Raw genomic sequence first — 14,472 nt, 5'->3', positions numbered from 1 at the left:
GAACCGCCAGAAGGCACTCAGCGCTGGATCTCAGGGTCTGAACCGAACGATGGGAGTGGAGACACTCCTTCAGGTATACTGGGCTGAGGCCATTTAGGGCTTTAAAAGGCAGCACCAACACTTTGAATTGTGCTCAGAAACGTACTGCAATAACCTTAACAAACTAGAGTTCCCAGGATTCTTTGAGGGAATCCACAGCTGTTTAGTTATGTGATACTGCTTTAAATGTGTGGTTTGGATGTGGCCGAACCAATTTCCTATGGCATGAGCTCCTTTGGGTATAACTGATGGAAGTGGACTCTAGTCCAATCATGCCAGAATAAATTCATTTTTATACTTATTAGTCAAGGACAGAATGTGGTGTGGGAGAGGGCATAGCTCTAGGCCCTGCTCTGGGTTTAGGAAAGACTGTTTATTGAAGAAATGGCTGCCTTGCTTTTTGGCGATATCCTCCACAAAGCACCTTAGTAGAAGTTTAAAAAGAGATCTACAGTGCACCCAAAACTTTTATAAATGCAATTAATCACAGTAAAAACCAACATTACAATAACTTAATGTAAGCCCAATTAAACAGCCACCACTTGCAATTCCCAAAGGGTTATAGCAGTGGCAGAATCCTGCTTTACTTGGAATAGCAGATAATCCAGTCCTGGAGTCTCGTCCCTTGCTAATGGATGTTAGAATCAACTGAGTCCCCCCTCATGTTTATGCTTGTGAACCTAGAGAGCTCAGATGACATTCGGAAGGTGCTAAACACTCACAGCTCTGGGAGAGAGGGCATTTTGCACTTTGCAGGATGGATGAGAGCGACTGAAGTAGGAGCTCTCCGTCCTCAGCCGCTGCCCACTGCAAAGGCAGAGGCTCTTTCATGCTATTAACAAGAAAGCAGCAGAGATGTTAGAACTTGATGCAGTTCAGAGCCTTGGGGTTAACAGGGATCAATTTAATCCTTCCCCACAGTGCATGACTGTAATTGTTGATCTATTAGAATCTTAATTGTACTGGGAGAGTGCCAGCTTTAAGAAAGCAATTAATGTATTGCCTGGATTTGAAAGGAAGAAAGTGTCTTTGGGCTTCCTGCCCTGCATCAGCACATTCGCCGGCGGAATATGAATGCAGAGCTTCTGAGGATGTGTGGATGCAGCTTTGCCCCTCCTTTCCTACATTGGGAGCCTCCAGCAAAGAGGCGCTGCCCTGTTTCTACGATCAGAGAGGCCATGACCCAATGCGGTCACAGCAATGGGCCGCTGGAGATCAAAGGCTGCTTTTTCAACACACAATCCTCAGTTCTATCGCTTGGGCGCAGCTCCTCATTTCATCGCCCTCTTCCCGCCTGCAGACAACGAATCAAGGCCCCTCCTCTCCAGAAAATGCCAAGGTGGCAGCTTTGTTAATTTGGCTCAGCGCAGAAACATGGCAGACCTACAGCTACTCATTGCATGTCACTGTTTGCAACTTCCGCCCTCTGTATTCATAGGGGATGAACATAGGAAGCTGCCTTCTCCTGAATCAGACCACCGACTGGTGGCATCTCCCCAGGGTTTTAGGAGGGGGACATTCCCAACACCACCTGGAGATGCAGGGGATTGAACCCGGGTTCTTCTACATGCAAAGCAGGTGCTCTGCCACTGAGCTTTGCCCTGTCCTCTTCTTTGTGCATATGTGTACACACACACATGCACCCACAAACATATACCTGGCAGCTGAAGGTAAGACTTAACACATCTAATCTGGGGGCCCTTTAGTTGTTATTTCTCTTGCGTATTTCTGGTGATTTGTGCTCATGATGATATTGGTATATGCAACCCTGCTTTAACATTGCTTGCACCTGCAATGAGCTTGAGGTGGACATACTACTTTGTTTGCAGTTGGTGCATGTCCCATAGTTTCCCTGCTGAAATCCTATAACTTTCCCTACCACCAAATGTTCCAGGGTTTGTCTGTCTTTTTTAGTCCTGCATTTGTTACACTATAGCACAAGAATGTCCCTCAAGGTGGCAATAATGCGGCAGCATTGAAGGAGCATCACAGAACAAGTAATAAAGTGAAATGATGTGCAGACGATCCAGTATAAATCCACCACTAATCCACCATTACTGTGTCAAAATGACATGTTGCAGGATGTTCCCATTTAAAAAGCACCGTCTGGAGAGGCCCCTACTCCACAAGGGTTTATGCTACAGTAACTGTGTTAGTCTAAGGCAGGCTTTCTTGACCTTAAGCCCCCAGATGTTGTTGGACTACAACTCCCATCATGGTCTTGCTACCGTAGCTATGGAAGATGGGAGTTGTAGTCCTACAACATCTGGGAAGCCAAAGTTGAGAAAGGCTACGTCTAAGGTCTCACAATATTCCTTTTTGGCTTTGCTGAAGCAGACTAGCACTGTTGCTTCTCCGCTTCCAGTCTGACACTGCGTTCCCTGAGCTCCAGCTGAAGAAGAGAGAGCCCAAAGAATGCAGCTGTGAAGCGAAGAGGCTGGTGGGAGGCTTGAAGGGGAGGGAGGGGAGTGCTGTTCTTTTACTCTAGCCACGATAACACTGCCCCTTAGGTTTGCCAGTTGTGTGTTTCCTTCAAAGTTTGAGGAATATAATTTGACGTCTCCTATACCAGCCTTCACAAACCTGGTGCCCTCCAGGACTAGAAATAAGAGGTGAGACTTGTTGTTTGATTGGGGCCTCTCCTATGACGACCAGCAGTTCTAGTTCTCTGCAGCAGAGGGCAGTAGTGGAATTTCTTGCTGATCTTTCTAATACAGGACCATCACTAATAGTAAGGTAAAAGGTAAAGGGACCCCTGACCATTAGGTCCAGTCGTGACCGACTCTGGGGTTGCGCGCTCATCTCGCATTATTGGCCAAGGGAGCCAGCGTATAGCTTCCAGGTCATGTGGCCAGCATGACAAAACCACTTCTGGCAAACCAGAGCAGCACATGGAAACGCCGTTTACCTGCTATAGCAGTTCCTATTTATCTACTTGCATTTTGATGTGCTTTCGAACTGCTAGGTTGGCAGGAGCTGGGACCAAGCAACGGGCGCTCACCCCGTCACAGGGATTCGAACCGGCGACCTTCTGATCAGCAAGCCCTAGGCTCAGTGGTTTAGCCCACAGACCATTTCACAAATGAAAAGCTTAGGTTACCCCCACCCACCCCCACCACTACAAAAGACACAATGCCCAAGACTGACACCACACTTTAGGGGTGCCCTCATCATGCTGCCCCCCCCATACACACACCTGGTGCATCAATGCAGTTTTTTTTCTTCTTTTTTTGGTTCAGCAGCAAGACCACACTCATTTCTCTCACAGCTGAGCTTTCAGGTAGCATCTTGGCCAGTGGCAGCGGCACTTTCAAAAGGAAGGCTGCCTTTCCGGTTCCAGCAGAACTCTTTTAAGAATGTTCCTGCTCCTCTGAGACCGAACTTGCAAAGGAGCAAAAAGCATGTGAGGCTAAAGGTGTTTTATGAAGGGCAAAATCATCCCCCAAAGCACTCGGATTGGAGAGTTTGGGTAAAATCATTCCCTCTGATTGCAAGTTTGATATGTCAGTTATAACAGAGTCCTCCCTCCCTCTCCACAGTGCCTTTTCCCTCACTTTGACCTCACCCTGGAATTTTCCTTATGTGGTAAGCTTAGGTACATTCATTTCACTTTTAGCAGACATTTGCTGCAGGGTGTTTTTTTTCTTTTAAACGAAATCTGAATTGCTGAGGTACCACAAAGTGCTTCATATGGTTCCCACTTCAGCTTGGATACTGTGTAGATAGATCCTTGTTTACCTCTGACAAGATAATAAACCATCTCAACTACCCTGCTTCAGCCCAGAATTTGGGATTGGCTTGAATTCGCCGCACACCCTTATTGATAACTGCTGAAGCTCATGAGGATTTAACCTCCTATTGCCTCTTCTCCATTCATTCAATGAGCCGCCCAAAGTGCGTGTGGATATATGTTCCTTTGTTGCTACTGAGTTGTAATACCTTTCTCAGGTGTACTTTGTGACCAATCATGAGATGAAGTTTGACCCTAGTTGTGCCTGGCTCAGTACCAAGTGCTAGGAGACCCAGATCTGTATGTCTGGGCCATTTGCTAAAAATGATTATGGGTCAAAAGGCAACAGACACAAAACTTCAGAGAGAACTGGAATCTGTGGGAATGTTGTGGATACTAGAGAGGACATATTAATTAAATATTATCCTTCCTCACTCACGCTAGTGAGTCAGTAGCAGAGTACATTCCCTAGTATATAGCAGGAAGCTAGTTGGTAGATTCATTTGAATCTCTTTACTTAAGCAATCCAATCTGGCTTGTCCAGATTGGGCTTGATCCTGGTAAATTCCCTTTTTTTATCCCTCTTAAAAAGAACAAAGACACAGCAGTCTTCTTTTAAAAGTATAACAAGAATTTTACTTACATTCAGTTCACAGCCGGTTCCCTGAAGGCAGACTTTAGCTTGTAGTTACAGAAAAGAGAGTGGGTTCATCCCATGTAGAGATTTGAACCCGTGTCCTGCTGGCTGAGAGCCAGCAGACAGCAAAATACATCAGTATCAGAAGAAAGCAGCAAAAAGAGTAAGAGAAGATGGCTGTGCGACTGGCCCTTTTACAGGGTCCCCCAGGGTCACGCCCACCTACCTGGTCACACACAGGGGGAGGATGCTCCAGACCAGATGTGACAGGAAGTCTCCTCCTGGCTGGAATAACATCCCCCTGTGTGTCCACTCTGGGCCAACAGGAAGTGTTGTTCTTGACTGTTTATGTTACATCCCACAGAATTATGGCCAGTGCTTGCTAATGGGAAACTCTGAAGGGTATAGCCAGTGTTTTAATAGAAAGATAGGTGCTGGTACTCACCATGAAATTATTACATTAAGTGCCACACTTTTTAACAACAACAACAACAACAACAACAACAACAACAACAACAGAGAGGTGCCCCTACTGAATACCCTTGAGTACCTCCTGGAAAAAATAGCACTGGGTACAGCATAGTGTCCCCAGCCATGCTTGCCACATCCTATGGAAAGCCACCTTTTCTGCAAGGGAAGTTTGTGGCCAACCCGCTCTCCCGACTGAGGATGGTTCCAGTCAATCTGTTTATCTTGATTTGCTTGTAGGGAGATGAGGCCACATTGGCTATCTATTGGGCATTCATTCTGATCTGTTTGCAGGGAAGGTAGATTGACACTGCATCAAGAAAATATTATCCCTCACTTTCCGCTGCATTTCCCCAATGCCTTCCTTACTGCAAAACCCCCAATTTTTGGAGGAAGTTGGTTTGTTGGGGGCAAGACAAGAGCTCCAAATGAACTTTAATTGCACAACTTGGGGGTATGTGAAAGAATCCTGCCAGAAAACAATGGCAGTCTGGTGCAAAATCCTTCATCCCATATTCCTACGTCACAGAGTAGCCAAGTAGACTCAGGAAACTGGAGAGTACACTTCCGCTGATCATGTCAGCCAGCAGGATGCTAGCATAAAGGTTAAGGGACCCTTGACCATTAGGTCCAGTCGTGACCGACTCTGGGGTTGCGCGCTCATCTCGCATTATTGGCCGAGGGAGCCGGCGTATAGCTTCCAGGTCATGTGGCCAGCATGACAAAGCTGCTTCTGGCAAACCAGAGCAGCACATGGAAACGCCGTTTACCTTCCCGCTGTAGCGGTTCCTATTTATCTACTTGCATTTTGACGTGCTTTCGAACTGCTAGGTTGGCAGGAGCTGGGACCGAGCAACGGGAGCTCACCCCGTCACAGGGATTTGAACCGCCGACCTTCTGATCAGCAAGCCCTAGGCTCAGTGGTTTAACCACAGCGCCACCTGGGTCTCCTATGCTAGCATAGGAGGCCTATAATAGCCCTACCAACAAAAGCAGGCCACTCTTTACATCACCAAGGTTCCAAATCCAGGATAAAACAAGAAAGCTTTGCTTTACGTTGTGTGGGCTGAGCAGGACAACTCATACTGGATGACAAACACATCCATCATTGTTTTGTGTAAACTATAGCTGAGCTCATTCTGTATGAGAGCAGGGGGAGGAAAGGAGAAGATGGGGCAGAGAGAGAAAATGACAATTTTTCCAAGGATGCTGTGAGAGCAGAGAGGTCACAGCAGAGTAATAGCGAACTTCCGGGCCCTTGCTTAAAGCCCTCCACACTAGCCTCTGCCAGAAAATTAATTTTTCAGACCACATGCAAAGGAAATGAAACTGCACGTTCCCTTAATTTCATCAGTCATATGGATTCCAAGTGCATTTCAGCAGCACAAGTACAAACAACTATAATGGCAAGTCAGTAAATGACATTTAAGCTTACCATATATGTTATGAAGGGGAGAAAGAAGAAGAAAGAGAGGAATTCGGAGAAGAATGAGTAGCCATAGCAACATTAAAGTTTATGGGGTTCAGAGGCTCCTTTACTCACATCAAGTCCTTTATCACTGTTACTAAAAACTGTGATCTTGTGCATGTAACTCAGATTTTTTAGCACGGTAGCCGTGGATGAAAGAATTAGGGGGCCAGATGACAGGAGCAAAATAGGGGGGTTGGTTGGTTGGTTAAGTTATTACATCACAATCAGGGCAAGGCTGACTTACTTCTGACATGGAATGTCCTTACAGGTACCATTTTAGGCTTAAGGGCAAATCAGAAAACTTTGGATCTGCACATTGTCATCCAGCAGATCTGCTCAGGAGGGCATTTTAACTCTCAGCCCTCAGCGAGGAGTAGGAGGAATCCCCTAGAGGCCTTCCTGCTGTGAGCAATTTGCAAAACACCTTGTTGGTAAAATTGCCTGCCTCTCTTCTGACATTGGCCACCCATTGATTGCAGAGCCATTGATGTACCTCTGGTCACTGTTTATCATGTTGTTATGGCTACCTTTCAATTTGTACAGTTTGAGGCTATGGACGGAATCCTTGGCAGAGTGGGGTCCATCACCTGCATGCCTCCTGGATGATCATATATACCAATAGCGAACTGAGATGGTGTGTTTGGTGCAAGAGCTGGGACTCAGGTGCTGGGCTCAGGAATCAATGTCAAGGGATTTCAGATCTTTATCAGAAAGCAGGATTCATGGCACAGATCCTTCACCAAGCCTTAAATGTGAAGGCCAGTGGTGAGTTAAAGATGTTCCTGGGGTGTGTAGTGAGGTTCCTCAGAGAGACAGCATAGAATAGACATGGCGGCAACCCATACGTGGTCTTGTAGGGGATCTGAAAGTGTGTCGAGATGAGCTGGTCATGATGACCAATGAGAGGAGGTTAAAGTGGGGGAATGAATGGGGATTGGGCAAAATCAGGCATATGGGAGGGGATTCGGGAGATGTAATAGAGAGGGTTTTGATAAGAGGTAGGATGGCGCAGGCAAACAAACAAGTATGACTCATCTGGAAGGTTACCTTGTGGATGGTCCTGCTGGATCAATTTCCCCACCAAGAACAATGACTATGGCAGGTGGCTTCCTGGTGAGTCATGCTGTCTTCCCTGCAGATGCTATTGTTCCAAATCGGCCTACATCTACATTTCTATAGAATTTCTGGCTGATGCAGGAAGCTTGCCTTTGGAGATCCATGCAGGAGCTTTTAGATACAGAAATCTGGTGAGCTTTTGTTTTCCAATCTTGCAACCAAGTTGATCAATGACCTTCCTGGATCCTCATGACTGTGCTAGCAAGAAGGTCCAGCATAGAGAAATCAACTATACAGAGCTGTACATAAGGTCAAGATAGGAGATTCATTTCCCATGGTCCTTCGCTTTAGCGAAACCCACATTTGGTCCACTCTGAAAGACAAAATGGACACTCACTGCCCAAGCCTTGTAGCATAGTGACTCAGCTTCAGGACTTTCTGGACGATATTGATTATATGGATCCATTTACTTGGCGGTTTGACATGGTCTTGGCTGCTCTGGTGGACAAGCTCTACTGGGAAGCACACAGGGTACCTCATGGATGTGTGTGTTTTGAACTTATTTAAGAGCAATTTTTGCTGAGCAGAAATAGGTACACGCTTTGTGCAAGAATCCAGCTGTATGGATATGATGGAGTCACAGACCCAATCATCTTTCTCCAGCAAGTCTTACAGAAATATTTAGGAGATCAGGAAAGGGGTTTAAAACCCAAGCCAATTTCACTGCTACCAGTTGCTATTGCTGTTTAATTAAGGCAGTGGTCTGTAACGTGTCCTTGAACTGGTTTAATGCCCCTGGCTTGTCTAGATGAAGGAAGAAGAGAGAAACCTTTGACTTTTTTGTGGCTGGAATGTAGCTGACTATATAAAGAGCTGCTCCATTCACTTTTGCCTGTGGTCCTGCCCACCCAGGTGCCACATGAAGGAATATGGCCCTCAGAATAGAAAAGACTTCCCACCCCCTGTGAGGACAACAAGGCGTTGAATCTGGCAGCTGCAGGGTTGTGTGAATGAATGAGCGTTCTGATTGCCCTCATGGGGCAATCACCCTGCAGCTAATGAAATGGCACTGAAGCTAAATCCTCAGCATACATTTAAAGCACATTGCAATTCCCAGATTTCGTGGGGGGAAGCTATTTGTTAGGACTGCTGGGAATTGTAGCTCTAAGATGGGTGAGCTACAGTTTCCAGAATTCTTGGGGAAGGGGAAGCCATGGGCTTTAAATGTATGCTGTGGATGTGACCTGAGCCATGCACAGACTGAGCCTCTGCAAAGCTCCTGGGAACTGGATCTCCTCCGTCCAACTTGGCATCCAGGTTAGACATGTCCCTCTCTTGCTTCTGATGTTTGCATCTTCTTCAAGTGAGTACACTTCACTGTATGAGAGGTGCTCTTTATGAGAAGGTTAGGAGCCGCTGTGTTAAAACACTCATTAGCAGAGAATGTAACATAAAACCATCCCCCAGATGGATCCAGGTACTTTGCTTAATTTATCTCTTTTCAACATTTTTACTTCCTTAGAATTACAACACAGAGTTACTTAACATCCCAGTGGAGTAGGTTTTTTTTCTTTTAAGAGGGTTTGGAGACCTGCAATTTATTATAAAGGTCACCAATTCACACACACACACACAAGCACATGCGCCACAGTAAGGTAATAAAGACTAAAAACACATTAAAATAATGTTAAACAACTGAATATAGCCCAGGAAATTCTGTTCGCTTGTTCCATTAAGTAGATGCTATTACTTTGTGGCTACTCTGGACTTGTCTTGGTAACAGGGTACTACAGCTCAAATTGGCACAGTATTTGCACTTTCGTATCCAAATGAAGTTTTCTGAGGCCTGTTGGAAACCTGAAAGCAGGATTCAAGCACAAGAACACTGTCCCCTTCTGTGGATTCCAGCAACTGGTATTTAGAAGCAACATGGCCTCCACTTGGACAGGCTTCATGGCTAGCAGCCCTCAATAGCCCTTGCCAATCAATTTGTCTAATCCTCTTTGGGTGGTGATTGGTGCCCATCACTGCCTCCTGTGGGAGCAAGTTCCATAGTTCAACTGTTCTGTATGCAGAAGTACTTGTTCATGTTCACAAACTTTTATTGCACTAGCCAATGGCCATGACATTATCCAAAAACATCAGCAGTCACTAAACATACAGGAAAACCACAGCCAAATCTACTAAAAAAATTTGTTACATAGAATAAAAAAGTACTTTACCTGTCCTGAATCTTCCAAGAGGCCCTGGAGGAAGGCAATACACACAACATAAATTTAAAGCGCCCTGATCCCCCAAAATTCTGGGAACTGTAGTTCATCCCAAATAGAGGTATAATTCCCAGCACCCTTAACTACAGTTCCCAGTATTATCTAGGTGTTTTGTGATTTAAGCGTGCTTTGAAAGTATGGTGTGCCTGCAGAAGTGAGCAATCAGATATGAGGCAAAGTTTTAAAAATAAAGATATGGTATTTCATTGTTTGCATTTTTAATACAGTTCACAGACTTTAAAAACATTAGATTGTCTGTCTCAATGTTCTGGAAGGTCTTCAGTCACCACAATCACTTGTATACCTTTATACTAAATTTCTAGCAGATCTTTTGTTGTTGTTGTTGTTGCTGCTGCTGCTTCATAAAGATGAGGGATTCTGCTCTTCATCCCTTACTTGAAGGAGTTCTATAAAGTTCAAACACCTTTCCATTTCATCCCAAAGCAGTGGCTGGAAAGCGAGCGCCTCATTAGCGGTGCTCTTTGTGCTTTCTTACTTAACTGCTAAACAGAAAGGCTTCTATGCCTTAAGGTCAGCACAAAGGACCAAGTTCAGGTGTCAAGTTTTGTCTGGGAAGATGATGCGGCTGGGGGATGCCTCCGAGAACTGTTGCCTGTGAAGTCAAACCTTTCCGTATCACAGCAACCCAGCTTTAGACTACCTCAAAGTTGTGAAGGGAGGAGTGCTTGGGGGAAAGGGCCCCTTTGAGAAAATCAGGTCAAAAACACACTGAAGCCGCTCTGTGGTTGTTTCCCTGCCTTTGATCTCTTCTCCGCCAGCTCCTTGAAAAGGGTTTATTTCCCTTTGTGCCTCTGCTGCCCTATTTTCTCCCCTGTTTAATTTCTCCCAATTGACTTTAATTGAGATCTCATTAGTAGCTTTCACTAGTCTGGTAAGCACTTTATACCGACACCTCTCTCCCCCCCCCCCCGCCAATCCCCACTGGTGGGTTGGTGTCCAGAATATTTTCGCTCCCTCCCTCAGGCTGGATGGGACAATATTCCTTTGGAAGCAAAGGGGGGGTGGAGGCAGTAACTTCTCACAAAGGGACAGGGAGCATCAGCAGCCTTTGAAAGGAAAGGCTTCTGGGGGGAAATATTGCTTTCACTTAAAGGCGTCTGGCTGAGAAACAAGAGCTTGCACAAATCTAAGAGGCCATTGCAAGTACTGCTGGAGATAAGGAGATTCTGATATTATTTCTGTAGTGCAGGATCAAAACTTGACAGCCTTTTACTGGCTCTCCTTTGCTTTCTCATTGAGTGTGTTTGCCGGGCTGGAATGGTCCTTAAATTCTGGATGGAGGCTAGTGAGAGGCATGTGAGTGGTGTGCATACAAAAACCAGCCTAATGTAGAAATGTAATATGATTGCTCCATTTGTTCCTCCATCCACCTTAGCCTCTGGCCCCACCTGCCACTCTCAAGTGGTTCCCTAGAAGGTTTCTCGGGAAAGAATGTGAGGCCTCAGGATGAACAAGTTTCTCATCCCTGATCAATGGGGCTCCTAGACTTCATCTTCACCGCCATTGGTTTACAGAAGCATGGAAAATATACTAGACACTGGAAATCAATGAAAACCTCCCCCACCCCCCGCATAACTAACCCCACCCATCGTAAAACAGAGATAATGATGGGGATGGCGGCAGCTACACCTAATACTTGCTTGGAAATATTAATCTGACAAAGCAGGCAATTTATTAAAATGCTTCATCCATTCAATAAGGCCGCAACACACACACACACACACACACACGGTGTGTTCACATTACCACAGTGAAGTTGCTCTTTGCCCCCCACCCCACAGCACATTTCATAACTCTTTCCCCCTTAGCTTCTCACATCAGCATGGCTTTGTTAGTGTCATATTTGGTTTTGGGGGGGGCACTGATGGGTGGGGATGTCTTTACCCCTATGCAATGGTGCCCACACCTTGGCTAGAGAGGAATTAGGAATGCCTTAAGGACTTGCAATCTGTGTGAAGCTGGTTTGAGAAACGTGTGTGTCCAAAACAGCCAATTTTTACAACAAAGTAAAGGATACATATGCATTGTGGATACCATCATGGGAGCCTGGATTAAAAACCCAGCAATGGAGATGTAGTGAGTGCAGGGCACAGTAAATGGGAGCATCAACACACACACACACACACACACACAGTCTGCATTTTGGTCCCAGTCCCATGAAGCTCTGGGCATTCTTAGCTCCTGATGAAAAATCGATGGGAGCCTAATGGATCTTGGTGCATTGCCCCTTGCAAAGAATGTCTGCCCTGACAGCATTCAACAATTACTCTTTAAGCAGGACTAATAATGCTGACTTGTGCGCCGGCTCCTTTTCAACTCTGATATGGTTGCCTTCCTTATTAATATTATCATGTGCATTATGAAGACAGAGTCTCCCAGCTTTCTGGTGCTAATAATAGCCCCGGCTTCACTGGACAAGGGAGTCAATAACTGTAAGCTGGAGAGCTTATCTGAGGTGTACTCCCCTGCATACAAATCTCATTTAAAGAACGCCCAGTGTCAGTAAACAGTTTTATTACTGACTATTTATATTGGTTTCCCTTTATCCCCATGGATCTGGTGGTAAATTACCCGCCCGAGTGCTATTCATTCAGGGCCCCTCATAGTTAACAAACCAGTCACAGGCACTGCTGTGGTGGAACACATGTATTGATTTCCCCCAAATCAAAGGAGAGGGCCAAGAGAGAACGCAGGGGCTTTTCATTACAGTAGAAGCCTCCAATGGAGAGGGAGAGGCTCCTTTTGCTGCATTTGAATGAAGGGAACTAAATTGTTGCACAAGTCTTTAGAAGAGAGCCTTTCAACCCAGGAACGACCCAAAATTGGAAACAGCAATGAGAAGCAGTTCTGACAGTTGAGCGCTTGAGGCAAGGCGGTGTGTCTAGGAAGGGGAATGATGGGACCCAAACAGATACTGTTGTTTAACAGCAGGGGTGGAAAGTAAAAAAAAACACCAAAAAAACCCACACAACTAAAAATAAATAAAAACCTGTGCTGCATCTTCCATGAGTCTGCACCAAAATAAAAATAAATAATGAATCCTTCCAAGAGAATTCAGCATCCTAAGTATATCATTAACAAAAGGAGAAAGGACCAGTCTTTAAGAGCCAATGTGGTGTGTTGGTTAGTGTCAATGGAGCCATGATCCCACTCACCCACCCAAGATAACTAGGGGTGCTTTCAGACTTGATTATTGTACATTCGCCCTGATTGTTTGCAAAGAGATTGGGTGACATTGGCTATTTAGTGAACATTCAGTCTTATTTGTAGGGAGGCTAGATGATGTTACATCAAAGCAAGTGTTATCCCACACTTCCAAGTGCATTTTCTCATCACTTTCCTTATTGCTACGGTAAATGTCTGATTTTGGGGATTTTGCAAGACCTCATAATCAACTTCAATTGTGCAACTTGAAGTTGCCACTATGTGACTGAAAATGGTGAGAGTCTGAAAGCACCTTCTGTGACCTTGAGCTAGTCACCATCTCTCAGCTGAACCTACCTTGCAGGGTTGTTGAGAGGATTAAAGGAAGGAAGGAAAACAAGTGCACTGCCCTGAGCTCCTTGGAGGGAAGAGAGGATATAAACGTAATGAATCAGAATGTGAACATAGGTCTGAAAATGTTTTAATCTACATGTGGTGAAATGTCAGAAGGTTGTGCAGGATTACCAGAAGAAACCAGGATCTGATCTGCATTTCAGGGGATGGGGGAATACATTGGAATGAAGGGATTCATCCAATATTATGTCAGACTGTTGGTCCATCTGTTAGAACTATTTACACTAATACAGGAAACCTCTGACCTGCAGACTTCTACTGGTGGTCCCCCAGACTTCTTGATCTGCACTCCTGGCATTCTAGGTAACCCACACCCCTTTCCCCCTCTGCAGCAAGTTGACAATATAGGAAGAAAATGAAGCTGCCAACCAGTCTTTACCCAAGCCTTCCCCAGCCTGGAGTGCAACTCCTATCAACCCCAGCCAGTATGGCAAATTGTCCTAGTTGCGGTCCAAAGTATCAGATTGGGAAAGGTTGCTTTCACTGACTGGCTGGCAGCCACTCTTCAGGGTTCCATGCAGGGGTCTTTCCCGGAAATACCCGCCGCCCGCACACACACTTCTTGCCCAGCCTATGGAAGCAACCCACATGAGAGCGAAAACACAAGTACTTCTGCATGAAGCGGGAAGCCAGAGGCAGCCACAGCCGTGAGTGCGATGGCCGATTCCTGTAGAATCTGCCTGCGTGCCTGCCTAGGGCAGCGAATGCCCTCATGGGCGCCTTAGGCTAGGGCATGCCAGTTGCCCCCAGAGAACTGGCGAGGCTTCCATGGCTGCCCAAACACCTTCCTTTGGGGGAGGTCGTCTGGAGCCGAAAGGCAAGTCAGCCGATCCCCACCTCCACCCTGCTCCCGATCTCTAGCTAGATCTCCTCGCTCGCTCACCGCCCCTGGCGCACGGGTCCAGCCGCCCCGAGCTCCCCCGAGCACAGCGGAGCAGGCAAGCCGCACAGCTCTGGAAGCAGCCCGTCTGGCATCCTGTTCCGCGGCTTCTCCGCATTGTACGCGGCGGCGGCGGTTTCCGCAGCTGTCCCTTCGGGGGCCATCCCGGCCTCGCGGGAAGCGGGGTCGCGGCAATCCAGTGCTGATCCCACGAGCGAGCGAGCCCGGCGCGAGAAGCCGAATCGCTCTCGGACAGCACACGGCTAGCCGCCCTTTCCAGTCCCTCCATAATTGCCCGGGATGCACAAGGAAGCGCAGAAATGCGGCATTGCCTGATCGCTC

The sequence above is a fragment of the Zootoca vivipara genome, chromosome 7 (assembly GCF_965207765.1).
Source record: "Zootoca vivipara chromosome 7, rZooViv2.hap1.1, whole genome shotgun sequence".
Taxonomy (NCBI): Eukaryota; Metazoa; Chordata; class Lepidosauria; order Squamata; family Lacertidae; genus Zootoca; species Zootoca vivipara.
The sequence above is the reverse complement of the archived record's forward strand: the minus strand, read 5'-3'. Positions refer to the sequence as shown.